The 18,130-nt window shown below is 41.8% G+C and overlaps 1 long non-coding RNA gene across 7 annotated transcripts in view; it reads left to right on the plus strand.

Annotated features, from left to right (window-relative positions):
- LOC311434224 overlaps positions 1-18,130 on the plus strand; it is a 65,122-nt gene that overhangs the window by 36,051 nt on the left and 10,941 nt on the right. Inside the window, exons 5-7 of one of the 7 annotated variants that reach the window (XR_014691325.1) lie at positions 6,563-6,730; positions 12,878-13,014; positions 13,775-14,280. The exons of 2 other annotated variants lie outside the window; for them this stretch is intronic. This is a non-coding gene — a long non-coding RNA (uncharacterized lncRNA). The remainder of the gene's footprint in view (positions 1-6,562; positions 6,731-12,877; positions 13,015-13,774; positions 14,281-18,130) is intronic. 4 more of the 7 variants (XR_014691326.1, XR_014691328.1, XR_014691327.1 and 1 more) reach the window with 4 other exon arrangements.

Below are 18,130 nucleotides of genomic sequence, written 5' to 3' on the forward strand. Positions count from 1 at the left end.
GAAATCATCCGGAGGGCAAGGATGGAATATTGTGAACTCCACGTTCGTTGTATTTCTGACAGCCTGAATTTCTTCTTTTACTTTACAGTGTCAGTAAACAAGTGGCAGCATTATATCATGCCGTCAGGGTCTTGCATTCTGACTGAGGTTTGAACCCATCATAAGAAGGGCCTTACAAATATGCCTTATCCACCCTTCTGGTGTGAGGGAAACTGAAATGGTAGAAATAATACGTTACAATACCTTCATCCTTAAAAATGAGATAAAACAGTGTAGTGGTACATACAGGTTACAGTGGAGGCACTTCCAGGTTTGTGCACCAGTAGTCTGTTTAATTGAAATCCTCCTTAAATGTTTGTGTCTTGCGTTCTAAGATTCAGTTCCTGTTTTCCTACACAAAAGAACTAGAAATGCCTGAAGGCAAAGAAGTTCTAGGGGACTTCAAGTTTCAGTTTCTTTTCAAAGAAATTGAGGTGTCAGCAATGATCAGCTCCATCTCTAAATTAACTGAATTGAAGATACAAGGGTATTTACCTTACATTTTCTACTTGCTTTTGTCTGCTACTTGCCATCCAGCCTGTATTATGCTTTGTGCAATCTCTCTTCCTCTTCTTCCTTGTGTTTCTATTTCCCATTAGCTAAGTAGGGCTTCTCACTTTAAATGCAGAATAAGCTTAAACATTTTTTATCCTTTTAAATCTAATACCCTACTGGCACAGTCTAAATCCTCATGAAATGTAATTTTACAGCTATTCTTAAGCAGTGACTTTGGCAGAAAGAATATTATTCCCCTACTTTTTTATTTCTTTATTGGAAGGGACATCTTTTGTGCTTTCTAAGAAATTTTTCATAATGCAGTTAAGTTCAAAGATCACCTTCTAGCTCCTTTTGTGATAGCATTCTTATGTCTAAAGATCCCGCTGCTTCAGCTTTTTAGCAAAGGTGTTTAAATAAAAATCTCCGGTATAAGAGATGTTCTAGAGAGTTTAAATATCAGGGTTCAGAAAGTGATGGAGGTAGAAAGAGAACAGCAAAATGGTAGAAGATCATGTAAGGATTTTCTGCAAAATGGATGAAAAAGAAGTGAAACCATTAGGCAGATCCCAAAAAAAGCACACGATTAAAAAAAGGTACATGATTTGAAGCAATAATTTTTTGGAAAAATGAATTGGAGAGGAAAACAGAGTTATGGGGTCTTAATTCTGTAGCCAAGGAGTATGTTCATGAGTTGAGGTCTGGCCGTGCAGTAACAATAACAAGTACCATTTTTTCAGGTTTGTGGGGTTTGTATAGTGATGTTACAAGTCAGGTTAGTCTTACAAAATGACTGTTTTAAGGAGAAATGAGCTGTTCAGGCTAGTCAAACGATAGAGGGTAGCATTTCCTAACACACATGGTTCCCTTGGCAGAGAGAGATCTCCAAGGGTGATGGAGCACACAGCTACATCCTCCACTGTATGACAGCACTGCTAGTAGGCTGTGCTGCTGAGGAAAGACCTCTGCTTGAAAGGAAGTATCATCCTAAATTAGTGTGTGTTTTTATTATTATTTTATTTAGATTTGCTTTAGGTTTGGAACCATTATTTTGTGTCAGACGGGAAAAAACTTCTCTATATTTAGCATTACCTATTTGTTGGCTAATGGTGAAATTCCATCTTTGATTTTATCAGTGTAAGCTGGGAGTGTTGGAGCTGTTCTCATGCATTCTTCCCTGGCCACTCTTTCCTGTCCTTTAACTTGTGCTGATACTGATGTTTGTTTAAACAGCCAGCTAGCTCAGTGGCTTGACCCAGCTGAAAATTAAACAAGCAAGCCAGCTTTTATCTGAATCAGCTGAGTAATAGCTTACTCCACCACTGTGATGCTGTTGCCTAAAATGGTAATTCCTTCAAATATGGCCACTTTCCTGAAGGGCAAGAACAGAGCTTACAGTAAACAGACCATAAAATCCTAATACAAGAAGGTGAAATCACAGGAATTTGTATATTTTTGCATTTTATTTGGTATTCTGTTAATGCTGTTTGAAAATAATTGCAGGTGTGGTGCTAAGATAAATTCAGATAAAATTGTTTTAATTAACATTCTTGATTTCTTGAAATCCATTCGTGCTTCTGTTTCTTTGAAAGCTTTGTTTGTGAAGTCTAGTAAGCAAATTATGTTGGACGTGGGGAGCTACCAGTAATTTTGCTCCCTCCACACCTTTAATTATGATGGTATCCTCTGATGTATTTGCACAAGGCTGAGCATTATATAAATTAGGTTATTCTTAGATCATAAGTGTGTTTTTTTTTTGTGTGTGTGTGTGTTTTTTTCTCCAGGTATCACTTGCCAAGCCAAAGGCAAGCAAAATGTCCTTTTATCTTGTTAATCTCAGACTTGAAAGAGTTGAAGCTTCTTTCCAGTCGATCAATTAAACATTGAGCTTTCCCATTGTGAAGAAACATACAGGGCTTTTTCAAAACCTGTTGCCTGTAATGAGTTTTGGATTGGGTCCACAGAGATGTAATTTGGAGAGCTACCACGGCAAGTCATCTGTGGGAAATCTTTGTTTGTGGGCATGGGCTGTTTTTCCTTAACGTGTGCCAAGATGCAGAACTGACTTTCTCCATGTTATTCTTGGCACTGCTCAGGAGAGTATCATTCTTCCGTGTTAAGCTCAACGTGTTTGATCAATTGATTGATTCTGAATGAGGAGGAAGAGGATAGTTATTATTTATTATATTTTCTTATTGTTCAGTGTAGGAGCTAGTGAAAATTACAATATCCAAACTTAACACAGGTGAAACTTGAAAAAAAAAAGTTATGTTTTAAAGTGCTGCTAGTGAGGGAAAGGAGAGGTGAAGGGGAAAGAGAGGTGACTTCTTATCCAGAGAGAGGAAAATAATAACCCTGTTCCTTTTCAGTACAAACACTTCCTTGATAATACAGTGAAAGAGGGCAACAATTGTCCTTGATGCTTATACAAAAGTTGAGGATTTCTTTTATGCAGGAAATTTCGCTGTCAGTGATTCTAATTCAGTGCATGAGAATTTAAAAGTAGTATCACAAGCTATTGTGCTTTGAAGACCTCTGTTCTAAATTCAAAGGGTTTGCTTTGAATGGAAGAGGGGAAGAAAAAGACCTTCTGCGGACGTCTGTTACAGCTGCCCCTCAAATGAGCGGGTTCTAGATCTGAAATTTCTCTGCTATAATTGAGATTAAAAAAAAAACATGTAAAAGCAACTGGCCTTGTGCAAAATGTAAACAGGTATGGAATATCTGATATTAATGTGCATTTATATGCAAAAAGCAGATGAATGTATAATAGCATTCATTAAAACATATTAAAGCTTAAAATAGATTAACTTAGTTAACATCTGAACAAACGCTTTTGCTTCAGTTCTTGCTTCCTTCCAACTTAGATTTTCCTTTTTATAAACCTCCTTGTACACTGAGTCTCTTAAAAAAGCACTTTTAATAAACAGAATGCAGAAGCTGAAGCTTCTTTTATTCTTGTGTGAAACTTTGCTTCTTGTCAGCTCTGGGCCCCATCCAAGACCTACTTAGCTACAGTTAGGCTTTTATTTCCTTATTTTGCTTTGTTAGCCTGAATTAAATGGAAATAGGCTTTTGTAGCAATTGCTTCATACAATGAGCAAAGTTAAACTAACCAGTGCAGTCTGTGGCCACAGAGTATCTCAGAAGAGTTGAGGGCTGGCTTATTTTAAAGAGTGTAACGTGATGGCTAAATTACATCTCATTTCACTCCAAAAGGGAGAGTTGAGTGAAGCTGTGTTGTGTAAGCCGTACACTTGCAACACTCACTCCACTCCACGGGAGGAAATAGTTTTGTTCCTGCTGCAGTTAACAGGAAATTTTTGCTGCTGCCTCCATCCTGTTATTAAGGTGTTGAAATAATACTGCAGAAGGAGGGACTAATGCTGGCTTTGGACAGTCTCTGCACTTCATTTTCTCTTTTGCGAAAGAAGATGATGCTTTCTCACCAAGGAGGATACACTAAGCAAAGAAACAGAAAAAACAGTATTTCTTTTTGCAATGAAGCATGTTTCCCAAAATCATAAAATCACAATCTGGTTGGTCTCATTATGCTGCAGCCTTTCACAGTGATTCAGAGATCATACTGCTTGTTTATACTACTGGGGAAGAACAAAGGATGTCCTTAATGCAAGACCCAATGCAGCATGATCATAAAAGCTGCTAAAAGCTCCCTCTTGTGCTTTTGGTGTGATGCCATCCTCCCACCAGCTCCAAGCAGGCCTGCAGCACCTCTTCTAGTGGTGGTTTTGAGCATGGACATACATGCAGAGGGCAGTTTGTGCAGTCACACCCGGGTAGCTGGGGTACAGAGGTACATTGCAGCACACAAGTCAGCTCCAGGTCAAGTCAGCTTGCTTACATCAGCAGGAGTACCTTCCACTTCACCACATGTAAAGCTGAAAACAAGTCAACATTTCACCTACGATTTCAGATCCTTATTTATGCATCTTATCCCTCCCTGGTGGTCTAGTGGTTAGGATTCGGCGCTTTCACCGCCGCAGCCCGGGTTCGATTCCCGGCCAGGGAAGAGTTTTTTGCTGGGCAGAGGCCAACAGGATGAGGTTCAACATGGCTAAGTGCTGCCAGGTCCTGCACTTTGATCACAACAACCCCATGTAACGCTACAGGCTTGGGGGACAGAGGCTGGAAAGCTGTGCAGAGGAAAAGGATCTGGAAATGTTGGTCAATGCTTGCCTGGACGTGAGCTGGCAGTGTGCCCAGGTGGCCAAGAAGGCCAACGGCATCCTGGCTTGTGTCAGGAGCAGTGTGGCCAGCAGGACTAAGGAAGTGATTGTCCCCCATACTTGGCTCTGGTGAGGCCACACTGGGCCCCTCACTACAAGAAGGACATCGAGGCCCTGGAGCGTGTCCAGAGCAGGGCTATGAAGCTGGTGAAGGGCCTGGAGCATAAGGCCTGTGAGGAGCGGCTGAGGGAACTGGGGGTGTTTAGTCTGGAGAAGAGGAGGCTCAGGGGAGACCTCATTGCTCTCTACAGCTGCCTGAAAGGAAGGTGTGGGGAGCTGGGGGCCGGCCTCTTCTCACAGATAACTAGTGATAGGACTAGAGGGAATGGCCTCAAGCTGTGTCAGGGGAGGTTCAGGTTGGAAATGAGGAGACATTTCTGCTCAGAAAGAGCAGTCAGGCACTGGGACAGGTTGCCCAGGGAGGTGGTGGAGTCACCGTCCCTGGGGGTGCTCAAGGAAAGGTTGTATGTGGTGTTCAGTGGGTGATGGTGGTAGGGTGATGGTTGGACCAGATGATCTTGGAGGTCTTTTCCAACCTTAATGATGCTGCTGCTGTGAAATAAGCACCGTCACCAGCTGACTTCTGGGCTTTGCATCATTTGAAGGCTGCCGTTCTCAAGTTATTTCTGCACATCCTAAAGCACCCACTGGCTCAGGTGTTCTGAAAAAATGCTGCTAAGATAACTCAATGCTGGTGGGACAGGGCTAGGTTGATGTTGACAAATGAAATAATTTCAGGATTTGTGAAATTCTTGTTCTCCTTGGCTAGAAACAGATGACTCAGTATGACTATGAACTCCATAAGTAGTTTAGCTTTGTAGAACCATTAAGGTTGGAAAGGACCTCCAAGGTCAGCTGGTCCAACCATCCCCATACCACCAATGTCACCCACTAAACCATGTCCCTAAGCACCACATCCAACCTTTCCTGGAACACCCCCAGGGACGGTGACTCCACCACCTCCCTGGGCAACCCATCCCAGTGCCTGACTGCTCTTTCTGAGCAGAAATGTCTCCTCATTTCCAACCTGCATCTTGCCTACCTTGCAAACAGATTTGGTGAGGATACTGAGATGCCGTAATCTAATGCTTAGTTCACAGAGTGCGGATGAAACACAGACAGTGGTAGATTTTTCATATCTTTTTTTTCTTCCTAGCAGTGACCACACTCACTGCATTGACATTAATGGAGCCACTAATTAAGATCTTGCAGCTTCAATATGTGCAATTGATGAAATGCTATGATGTCCTTTATGTGCAGATTGCACGGAAGCGCAGATCAAATCTAAATTGAAATAGATAATGTTTTATTGCCTTGGGGTAAATTGTGCGTAGCATGCAGCCCTTGAAATTAGACGTGACAAAGCTGGTTGTCTCTGGTGCCACTCAGAGCGGGTGTGAGTCAGAGGGTACAGGTTTGTGAGGAGTGACCAGGCAGATCTGCTCCTTGCTGAGTAGTCGTGTTCGTGTCTGGAGGTCTGTTGGGCTGGTTCCTCAGGGCCTGGCCCTTCTGACGACCATCATAGTGCCTCTGGCTCCAGAAAAGGCCTTTTCCAGGGGTTGTTCAACACCTGCTTTGCACTTTGAACATCAGCTGAGAAGTTTGCAAGTTCTCTGAAAGTTTCAACAAGTGACCCAACTGAGGGAGACTTGGCAATACTAAACCTAGGGAGAGGAACTCTGTTACTAACGCAGATCTCTGTTCTGTTTCTTCTAGTGGCAAACCTTATTCCACCAATGTGCGCTGACCTATACCTTACCCAATGTTTATTTTTCCTGCAGAGATGTACATATGTCAGCCTGAACACTCCTCAGTGGGGCTTTGCTGCTCTCTAGCTCAGAGAATTGCTTAGAGCTGTGGGAGCTCGCTGCACACTGTGCGTGTCTCAGGATAGGGAGGGAGCACGACCAAAACTCGGAGGACAAAAGAAAGCGAATGGAAAATATCTGGTAAGATTTTTCTATGAACTGCTGAGCTCTTCCAAGTGGGGGAGGAAAAGGATTAAAAGTGAGGAGTTTTAAAGACAAATTGAAGTTGATGTTTGAACTGTCAGTCCAGGAAACTCCAGCGACAAACTGAATGGAAAGTTCCCCAGTGAAGTCCACAAAGAATCTTCAAAGACAAATCTGAATGGAGAACAGCAAGGATTTACATCTTTGTGTACAGGAACCGAGTAATTACTGGCAGCCGGAACAGAAACTCCAGATTCTTGGCAGTAAAAAGGAAATGGTCTGGCTCAGGGACTTGGACTGAGTGGTTTTTAAGTCTTTGAGGAGCAAATCTAATGTTTTGGATACATACAATAGAACAAATCTGTGGAAATCCTGAGGTGGGAAATGAAATATATTGGTTAGGGTTTGAAAATATGTATACCAATATTTGGTTTCTTTGAGTACGTTTTCAGGCTGGAATGATATCTGAAAATATCTCAAATGCATTACTTACAGCAAGCAAGCTAGTGGCCTGCAGAGGAATGTACAAGTTCCCACTTCACATCATGGTCTTGTCAGTTGATTTTAAAGCAAGGTTTATTTTGATTAACAAAAATGCAATTTCTGTTTTTCATTTCAATCTAAAATGAGAGGAACTGTGCTGTAATCATCACCTGTAATACAGTGTGAGCAGGTTGAAAAATGTATTTGGATTTTAGGTGCATGAATGTTTACAGTGGTTCCTTGATTGCCATGGGTGAGATTTTCTTGGTGTTTTATTTTTATTTTTTTAATTATTATTATTATTATTTTTTTCTTCTTTGGACTTCTCAGCAGCATGTTTATGGTTGATCATGACATCTTTTTGATCTCTTTGATATTGCTGGCCTTGTCTCAGGCAGCATTAGGCTGGTTTTATTCCCCTCCATCCCTCTCTAATCTGTATTTGTGTCTAGCAAAGGGGGGGCCTCTCTTACGGGGAAAAAAAGGAGGCAGTAAGGATCTCACTTTGGTCCGTTTGAGTCAAGAGTCCCATAGCATGCAAAGATTTCTCATGACGCCTTCACAGGCTTCTTAGTATTGCTGTTTTAACATGTTTTCTAGTTCTGCAGGGATGTGAGACTGAGTCATGGGTTGTGTGCTCTGAGATTTATAAAGAGCTAAAATCCTGATAGAGCTGGTGTAATGGGCTGGACCTGTGTGTCCTTGAAGCATTCCCCTCCCGCTGTTTTCCCCTCCTGAACTTTTAAGAAACAATTGAAGTGTCTGGTTCCATTTCACTTCAGGTTAATGTGAAAGAACATCATAATGTGTATGAACATCACCAGCAGGGCTGGTTCACCTGCCTTAGCTATCTAGCCTGGTATTTGAGGACTGAATTTGGACTGAGACACCAAAAGATACATGCAGGGGAAGGAAACTTCGTTTTTCTTCAAGCAGAAAACACTGGCTTTTTGGTTAGCTGGCTTCTAGGACTTACCTGTACATGACCTGGCTCTGGAAAATGTGTGCAAATGTAACAGGAGTTTCCAAAAATAATTAGATGTTTTTTTCAATTGTATTTTAAATTCACAACCTGTTTTAATAATAACATACAGGGTTTAGGCATAGACAAGTACTTGGCAGTTTGAAAATAAAACCCTTTCGTGGAAATATTCTCTACTTGAACGAGCTTCTGATAACTGTGCTTGAATCCAGACTGTGACTTGTGCATGGACAGTGAGAGGCAAATCTGCAGCACAAATGCTGGAACTCAGCCGGGATATGGGAGGCTGGAATGAATGTCTCTGATCCACCTGGTTCCAAAATGAAAGCAGTTGTTGAAATCTTGACATCTTCAACGAAACCAGAAGGATCCCAACCTGTGTGTGCTGTCCACCCCCTCTAACTTCCCATATTCTGACCAACTTCACTCCACTGCTTGTTTATGGAAATTACTGTGGTTTTATAATCTGAAGACCTTTACATACACCCCACTTGAGCGTCTGTTTTTCTAATTATATCTGCCTCACATTTCTTAAGCATAGAAGCATCCGGTTATGCTCGGGATATGCTTTTCTTGTGGGAAACGTGGTGGTGAAAAAAGAGAATTAAGAGTAGATCGTGTAGAAATTAAAGTAGAGGAGAACTTTTCAGAGAGCCAAAACGACAAACGTAATGCCTGCTGATGCTGTCGGTCCTATGGAGATCAACATTCAACAGACAGGGCTATCCTGTTCTGTGGCTGTGTAATGCTTTTTGTCTGCAGCTCTGGCTCCAAGGAGCTTGTCTGACCCCAACAGCAGGAAATCAGTGCCAACCCTCAGATGATCTGTCTTCCACATCTTATTGTCAAGGGACTAAACAACAGGAAAAAATAAGGTGAAGAAGAAGGTGGTTGTCCAGGAAGGGGCAGAAGTTGGCATGGTTGCCAGCAACTAAAAATGAGCTCATGGAAAGACTCAGCAGAAGCAATCTGAGGATGGCTTGATTAGAGAGAAGTCTTGGGAGAAGAAGAGAAGCCCAAACCTGGGTAAGGACAGAGCGTACTGGTTAATGTGGTGTCCCAGCAGTTGATTTCATAGGAGAGGAGACAGCGTGAAATCCTGCACAAGAGGACTAAGAAGGCAAAAGGTGGACAATGTGCATATATATAATCAAAAGGCAGAAAAATACAAGAGCTTTTTAGAAGAAAGGACTAGCTAGACCTATCACTTGACACAGGCTTGAATCCAGCCGGCGCAGAGAAAACTTGCAATTGCCTGGAAAGGACCATCTATAACTAAAGTGTGGATTCCCCCATAATGAAGCACTAATCCTCCCACAGTGGGCCAGTGACAACCTGCTGTTGATCACATCTAAGAGTGCCAGGTCATCTGCCAAGAACGTAGTTGTATCTTGTTGTTCTGAACCCTACACCATCAAAGGCAGATGCTGGGGACAGCAAAGACTAACAGCCTGATTAGCCTGGGAGTTAATGCGTCAAAACATTCTCTCCTCGGGGATCCTGAACAACGAGCAAATAAGCAGCCAGGGGTCCACGTATGTGTTGCCCAAACCACCTGCATCAAATCAAGCCATTCTCAGAATTCTTGTCTTCTAACAAAAAACAATTTGGAAGGCTTTTTTTTTTTTGCACATAGTCCTTCTTTGGAGAAATGTTTCTGGGACAGCCCTGCAACATTGATAGCATTTATCAGACCATGGGGTGTTCCTCGTATTTTCCTTGGTCTTCTGCAGGGTCATTTGGAAGGAGGATTTGTGTTATGACACCTTGCACCACCCGTCCTGCCTGCCCTGTGGCTGCCCAGCTGCACAGCCCTGCTTCTGTGCAGGATGTGTTGTTAGGTTTCAATACATGAAATACCTTTCTGATGATGCCTTGAGGCAAAACTGAAAATAATTGGAGATAATGATGTAGTGGCAAAGGTTAGGTCTTAATGAGTGAGGATGTAACTACTAGAGAGTGTCCAGAGGAGGGCTACAAAGATGGTGAAGGGTCTAAGGGGCAAGACCTATGAGGAGCAGCTGAGGTCCCTTGGTTTGTTCAGCCCAGAGCAGAGCAGGCTGAGGGGAGGCCTCATGGCGGCCTGCAGCTCCCTCACAAGGGGAGCGGAGGGGCAGGCGCTGAGCTCTGCTCTCTGGGGACAGCGACAGGACCCGAGGGGACGGCATGGAGCTGGGACAGGGGAGGGTCAGGCTGGGTGTGAGGGAAAGGTTCTGCACCCAGAGGGTGGTCGGGCACTGGGATGGGCTCCCCAGGGCAGTGCTGATGGCACCACGCCTACTGAGTTCAAGAGGCACTTGGACAATGCTCTCAAATACATGGTCTGATTTTCAGGTGGTGCTTTGTGGACCCAGGAGTTGGACTTGATAATCCTTGTGGTCCCTTCCACCTCAGGATATTCTAGTTTTCTGACTGTCATTTCCTATTTCAGGGCTGTGTTGCTGAAAAAGGAAGTAATTTTTCTGCTTTAATTCAAGGTGAATGCTGTACCCTTCCTAATCTCCCCGTTCATTTGTGATAGAGGAGATAGACAGTTAAGGCAGTCTGAAATGTTTTTGCAGTTAGCTAGTCCATGAATTTCAGCAGATTTGGCCTATTTTGGGACTTTTTTTTTGAGGCAGAAATGTTTACAATAGCTTGCATAATGGACAGGGCTTGCTTTTGTAAAATCCTCCTAACGTGCCAGCAAGTGGTTACCACAGTCTTGCTGCTGATCAGCCTGTAGGTTTCATAAACTTTTTATTTTCCCTGTCAAGTTCCCTGTTTTTGGAGGTGGGGAGAGGTGAGGCCTTCAATCCTGACAGAAGCACAAAGCTGTTTGCATTTTTCTCTGACCCCAAGCTGTACAGTTGACGGAGGCTGGCTGTGTTTGCATCTTTCATTTTGCTAGACCTTTTCAAGTTATTTTTGTCACCCTATGAGTACCTTCTCTGCCCCACTGTGTTCTGGAGGAAATGTCTGAGAAAAAGCAGCTAAAGACAAGATGATAAAATCAGACCATTTCAGATGGCTTTTTAGGAATGGCCCAGGACTCCACATCATTCCTTCGATGTAGGAAAGGGAAATTTTTTTTTTGAAGGTTGCAAGCAATCCTAAACCCTGGAGATTTTGGGGATACTTCATTTCTCATTTTCATTTTGTTAAAACCTAAGATTATTTCTTCTATCTGAATTTATTTATTTTGGCAGTACATTCAGGATGCTGGGGAGCTGTGAATCATTTTGCTTTCATTGGTGCTTACAACAAAAGGTCAAGATGAGGCAAGTCTTGGTAGCTGGCATTACAGGGAAACTCTGGCTGGTCTGGCACTGCAACATTTAACAGATTCATGAAATGTGCACCTTTAGCTTCCTTTAGCTGGTCACACAACCTGATCTTCTCCTACAGTGGGCAGTTCATCATTCTTCCAGTCCCCATCTTGTTGGTGAGAACGAGGTCCATTCATCCCTCTGCCCAGGTTTTCTGTCTGTCTGCAACTGAGCTAAGCAACATGGGTTTGTTGATTTCTGTCTGCAGCAAGGGGGATTGCACAGGACAGCTATTATGTTATTCAACATATAATCATCTCTGTGGTATGAACAGGGGAAAAAAAACCTGAGCATATGCCTGATGTCTGCTGACATAAAACTTCTGTTGCAATCAGTAAGAAGACATGGCAGTCTCGGGTTTAGCATCCTGGTATTACTGTATTTTACAGTACAGGTATTTATTTATTTTTTAATTGTAACTTGTGATTGTGCAACACTGTTACCATGACTTCTTTATTATTTTTTTTTAATTTGTCTTTAAGGAGCTCTTAGCTCTTGCTCAGGTTAAACAACCAAACTGTTGGTGAGTGCCACACCTGAAGCCTTCACATGTGTGAAGGCCTGCTCTGTTGACAAATCTGTGAGCTTGAAACACTTTTGTAAGTAACAGGGTGGATAGAAAGTCAGAAGATCGAACTTGCACTGTGTTAGAGCAACTGTAGGAATAATAAAAGAGCATTCACAACTCAGGAAAATCTTGAATTTCAAATATGCCTACTGTATTGACCCAGGCACGACTTGGCAATAATTGCTGTAGGGTATCCAAATTAAGGAATGAAGTTTCTGTTGTGTTTACTGTCAGCAAAGACTTTGCAAAGCACATCAGTTCCTCCAGGACCCAAATGCACTTTTTCCTTTCAAGGAGGAGCTGTGGGCACTCAGATCCTTGCAGAGACATTGCCGAGGCCCTAAATCAGCAAAACACTTTTAAGCATATCCTTAAGCACTGTGTTGATGAACAAGAGACATGAACTCTTAATTATCAGTGCTGAATAAGGAGCTGAGAGGCTCCTTGAGTAACTTTTGAAGCACTTACACACTGGCTATGCCCCGAAATGCTGAGCCCAAGAAGCTGATGCTTTACCCTCTAGCTGCACTTGTCTTCTGTGAATGTGCTCACTAACATTCAAGCAAATGGTGCCTGATATCTGAGTCTTTGTGGGAATTTTGCCCATCCCGAGCGCGTGCAAGTTTAGAAGAATAGGCGTAATGCTTTAATCAGCTTCTACTGGAGCACTTCTAATGGCTGTCCATCTTATCCAAATATTGCTGAGTGTGGGATTATTTAATCATCTGAAAGAAAAATGGAGAATGAAGCCGGAAAGGGAACTGACTTTCTCTTTTACACGTTCACATCTGTGGCATAACTAGGCGTTGGTGGATACTTCAGCCCTGTCAGCACAGCCGGCACTTTGGAGTCCTCCATGGGAAGCAAAGAAAGAGAAAAAAGAAACACCCCCGTCCCCTCTCCAAAGCAGCAGGCAACAGCAGCTGTTCTCGAGGAGAAGGTTTGTGTCAGCACAACTTGCACAGCTATGCTCAGAAAGATGGTGTCAGCAGCCATAAAAGCCAGCCTGTCAGCATTTCTGTTTTATTCCGTACACAAAATGCATATTACTGAACAATTACACCAAAGGCGGAGAATATTTCTTGATAACACGACTTGGAAGTCGCATCTTCATGTGGGAGCAACTCGCGTTGCACGCTGTAGAAAGCTGTGTGGGTTTAGATGCAAAGCCTCATTGCTTGTGCTTACTGTAAGCTTGCGTTGGAAGCCAAGTCATCTGCGCTATGGCCTGGCCAAGGGAGCCTCGGCCTGGTCCAAAGCCTGCGGAAATCAGTCAGTTCCTGGTAATTCTAATGAGTCTTCAAACATGCCAAAAAAAACATATTCAATATGAAGGAAGTTGGGTGATGCTTAGATTTTTGGCCTCCAACATCTTCAGAGAGTATGTATAATGTTAGCTTTGTCCACAGATTTCAATGTGCAGTTGTGGTACAACCATTACAAAAGACAGGGCAGTTGAGTTGGGATGAATTACGAACACAAACTGATTTACCGCTTTAATATAAGTTTATCTCTCTGTTTCAGCCACCATATAATTGTTTTGTCTGTCTCTGAAAAGCAAGATGGTTTTTCTCCCTCGTTTAAAGGCCGCAGTTCAGAACAAATATTGTATTAAATAATGTAGGTAAGGAAACAGAACTGGGCTTTATTTATTTATTTATTTGTTAATTGAATGAGTCCTCTTTTTCTGTTGTGAACAGGCAACAATTTGCCACGCAGTCCTCATCCCTGCTTACTGGGAAGCAGAAATTCTTTAAGAAATAAACAAAAACTTGACAGCAAAACGCCATGCTTCAAGCAGTTAAGGAAGCAGAAGAGGAGCACGAAATCCCCAGGCACTCGCTGTTGGTTTGATCTGTCTCTGTACAGGAACTTGACTGCTTAATTGCATGAGGCTCCCGGTCTGTTTGCTGTAACTAATCCAGACCCCAGGTGCTGAGACGCCGGTGATCTGAATCGGCACAGAAACTGCTGTGATGCTCCTGCACCTTGCCCACTTGGTGGTTGTCACCGATCTGCTGCTGGAGGTTACCTGCTGCCAGCCACCCAGCTGGCACCACAGATTTTACAAGGCTCCCTCTTTCTTTGAGCAGCCTTCAGTGGTATTTTCAATGGGTTTGGGTGCCTGTGAAAGGAGTACAAGGACACGGTGTGCCCAGAAGTGTTCTCACAGGTGGCTGGCACTAGGCAGAAACCTCCAGCCAAGGTGGGCTACAAGGGAGGCAACATAACTTTCAACATAACTTTTTTTTTTTTTTTTACAGATATACATATTAATAAAAAATAAATAAAACTAACACCAATATAACAAAACAATGGCAGAGGACTCATGTTAGGAGACACATTTTCATGGAGTTGCAGTCTGTTTCTTTTTCCTTTACATATTTTCTTTTATTTTCCCCAGATCTTCCCTCTTGCTTTCTTTTTTTTTTTTTTTCTTTTTTTTTCTTCAATTCACACTTCAATCTTCTCAACCTTTCTGAGAGACAGGAGACAGAAAAACTCAAACAATCAATGTATACAGTATTTTATTCTTTTTTTCCACAGACCTTCCAGTAATATCTTATTCAGGCAAAAACAAATATGTGAATTTTATCTGTCAGAAACATACTTTGAAGCTCAAGGACTAGTCTCTAGCTTAAAGTGCTTTTACTTTTTATTTATATAGTTTTTATTTCTTTCCATCAAACAGGAGATATTTTTTGTTTTCTGTGAGTTGGAGAATTTTTTATACGCTTCAGTGGGAAGTGCATGGAGGGTCTCGCTCTGTTTTTTACAGGGCAGCATTGATCTCTTGCATTTTGGAGGGAGCTGAATGGGCATTATGGCTTCGTCTAAGCAGAGAAGCCCACCTTTTGTGCTTGCAGTCCATTTCAGGGCCTTTTTCAGCATTACTTATCTACAACTGCCAAAGCAGGGGCACTATGCTCCTGCAGTGTATGTATTAGGGAGAGGAAGGACTTTGCTTTTCCAGAGGTTAATAACGTAGCTGATTTTTACTGTATTGCTCTTATGAGAGAATAACACAATTATTTTTAGTCATATATGTGGGCAAAGTCCTGGTCATCTCACAAAATGCAAATAAATGCTGTGAGGGCTAACTGCAGATGTTTCTACATAAGCTAGAACTTAATTCCTTAGAGTATCATCTCCTCTCAAACACCTCCCCGTCACCTGGTGACTGAACTGACAGTCATGTCCTGTGTTTATCTGTTTTCTCAAAACCTCCTCTACAATAGCACCTTAACACACCTGAAGTGCAGGGTACTGTGTGCCTTCTCCCAGGTAGGTTGACAGTGTCCTGCACTGCCCAGGTACGTTGGTGAGTACCACGGTGTTTTCATGACCTTCCTGCATGCCCTTCTGCGAGTTAGCTAGAAGCTAAGACGTCTCCTCTGTTGGCATCCTTGAAGTGGGTGAAACTGGAGGACAGAAGCTCCCGAGACTTTCTAATCCTGTGGTCTTTCAACATTCCTGGTAATTTTCGTGACTCATGAACAGACACAAAGGCCATCTATTTCTCTTTTTCTCCGACTCTGAAAATCAGACGGAAAAACCCAACCAATTAGGCCTGAAAGAAATAAAAAACCCCTCTCTTTAGCTGCCTAGGAGGGAGGGAAGGAGAAGAATCAATTGATTCACTTAAAAAAGCAGTCACAAAGTTTCCTTTCTGTCCAGCCATCCTTGGTGTCTTCAAAACCACTTTTTCCTAATACAGAGCTTAAACTGATTCTGCTTTAGCCCTTTACACTATTACAACTATTCCCATTGGAAATATTTCTCTTCCTTTCATTATTTTGTGTGTGAATATTTATACAGTTATCTTGCTGTTTCCTTTAATTCTTATCCCTTTAGACCAAATAAATCTAGTTCTTGTCATCTCACTTTCAAAGCTGTATTTTTAAAAAATAAAGCGGTGTTAAATATAGTTGAAGGCAGACAACATAATGCATCTGAGATTTCACAATAATTTAGGCTTTAAGAGACAATAGTGTCCATTTTGCTAAGGCCAGTAATCCGGTGTTATGAATTAGTCCCTTGTCAGAAGTTTCTGAACATCTGAAATAATAACTGTCTTTTAAAAATAATGCACTGTGTGCGGTGTAAAAGCCTATTGTCGAACTTTATTTAAATTCTCCATCCTGTTTTAGTACTAATTACAATGGGAGCTTGAGTGTTTAATTTTTAAACACTGAATTGATTTCTCCTTTTGTCTGCTAAAGCACTGTGCAACAGCTTGGAAACTCTTGTGACATCTGACGTGGGACTTCACGGTGCCTGATGGAAAGTGTTGCATGTTTCCTCACGTCCTGCTCTGGCAACATTAATGCTATTCATGCCTTAGCCAGTGGGACTGGGAGAAGTCCAGGTTTATCAGTCTTTTCCTGGGGGAACTGAAGATTCAGATTATGGGATTTAGAGATTCTTAACTCCTAAAGCATTTGCTTGAATTGCTAGTAACTGAAAAGTTTAATGTACTAAATATATTTGCAAAGCATCTTACTTACAACTTGTATGCCAACTGGTACCCTGTAGTAGGCTTTTTTTGGCTGCCTCTCCTGGAAAATAACGTGGAAGTTAACAAAGATATAATTCCTAGAATTTGACTGTAATTAGCCCTTGTATAGCACATCAATCACCATTTGATTAGTTCACTCTGATTTTTACACACTGTACTGCAACATCATTGCCTGGTAGTATGCATGGGCCTTCTGTTTAGCTCATATTCAAAGATACTCCGCTGAAATGAAAAGTGGGCATGATGAGGATTGGAGGTTTATTAATTCCTCTCTGGACTGCCACTGGTTAAAACGTCTGGGTGAACTTCAAGGCAGAGTTATTAGGATGACTGCACTGAGATTAAAAAATACTCTGATGATGGATGTTTTTAATGGTTTGACCAGCAATTTGGGCTTTGCAAACTCATGGCTTTGGCTCCAAGCACTGGATGTTTTAAAGCAGGCTTGTAATGAGTGATAGAAAGTTACCTTTTCCAGGTGACACTCTAGACGCTGTGCCCATATACCTAGTTTAAATTTACTAAGCAAGTAGGCAATAAAATAAAGTCTACAGGGGTATATAAAACCGGAGTTGCTTGGATTTACTGCCAATAGATACATGATGAGTATGATTAAGAGGCACTTTATGCTGACTTTCTAATAACATTCTGCTAAAATATGTATTTCAGGCAGTTCTGTCAGCTTTATTGTTACTTTCTAATTTTGGTCTAAAGATTTTTATCAGATGCAATTGTTCCCTTTGGGGATTATAGGATGCATAAATTTCTCAAGATGAGAGGGTTTCTGTGATTCATTTTTCCTGGGCTCTAGTGGTTAAGATGAAGCTCCTTACCAGTGGCCATAGGAAGTGTGTTTTTTTTTTTTTTTAACTTACTCTGGATTCTGTTCTTAAATCTTCAATTTGATTTATTATTACTTATAACATAGAAAAAAAATTACTTTCTGTATGTGTGCAGGGGGTCTGTATACTGATGTGAATAAAATAAGTATTCTTTTAATTGTTGGAAAGAAATTGGGATTGAATTCCCATAATTTTGATTGTATTAAATTGAGTTCAGACTGTATGGTGCTGAATGAAGGTAGAACCAGAAGTCTTCTCCGGAAACCTACTGCCCTAAAACTAAATATATAATGTTTTATCTTCATGATCAAAGCAATACAAGTGTTATATCTTTAAAGTAACTATTAAAACTACGTCAATTTTGCCCACGAGGCAAATGTGTTTTGACTAGAGTCAGTTGTACAGCGCAGGTATCTCCAGGCCTGTCTAGAAGGAGTTTATAGAACAAAAAAAATAAAATAAAATAGAAGACTAATTTCTGCCATATCTTGGAAACAGGTGGATGAAAACACACAGACTTTTTTTTTTTTTTTTTTTTTTTTTTTCCTTTTGAGGAATAGATTTGTAGGTACAAACTGGGGAATGGGACATGCTCGTGGATGCTCGGGACAGCGCGCTGTCTGGGCAGCATAGGTACAGCTTTAAGACACTGCCAGTGAAGGTGTGAACACAGCTATGCAGATGTAACCAGTCCC

The sequence above is a fragment of the Aythya ferina genome (assembly GCF_964211825.1).
Source record: "Aythya ferina genome assembly, chromosome: 3".
Classification (NCBI taxonomy): Eukaryota; Metazoa; Chordata; class Aves; order Anseriformes; family Anatidae; genus Aythya; species Aythya ferina.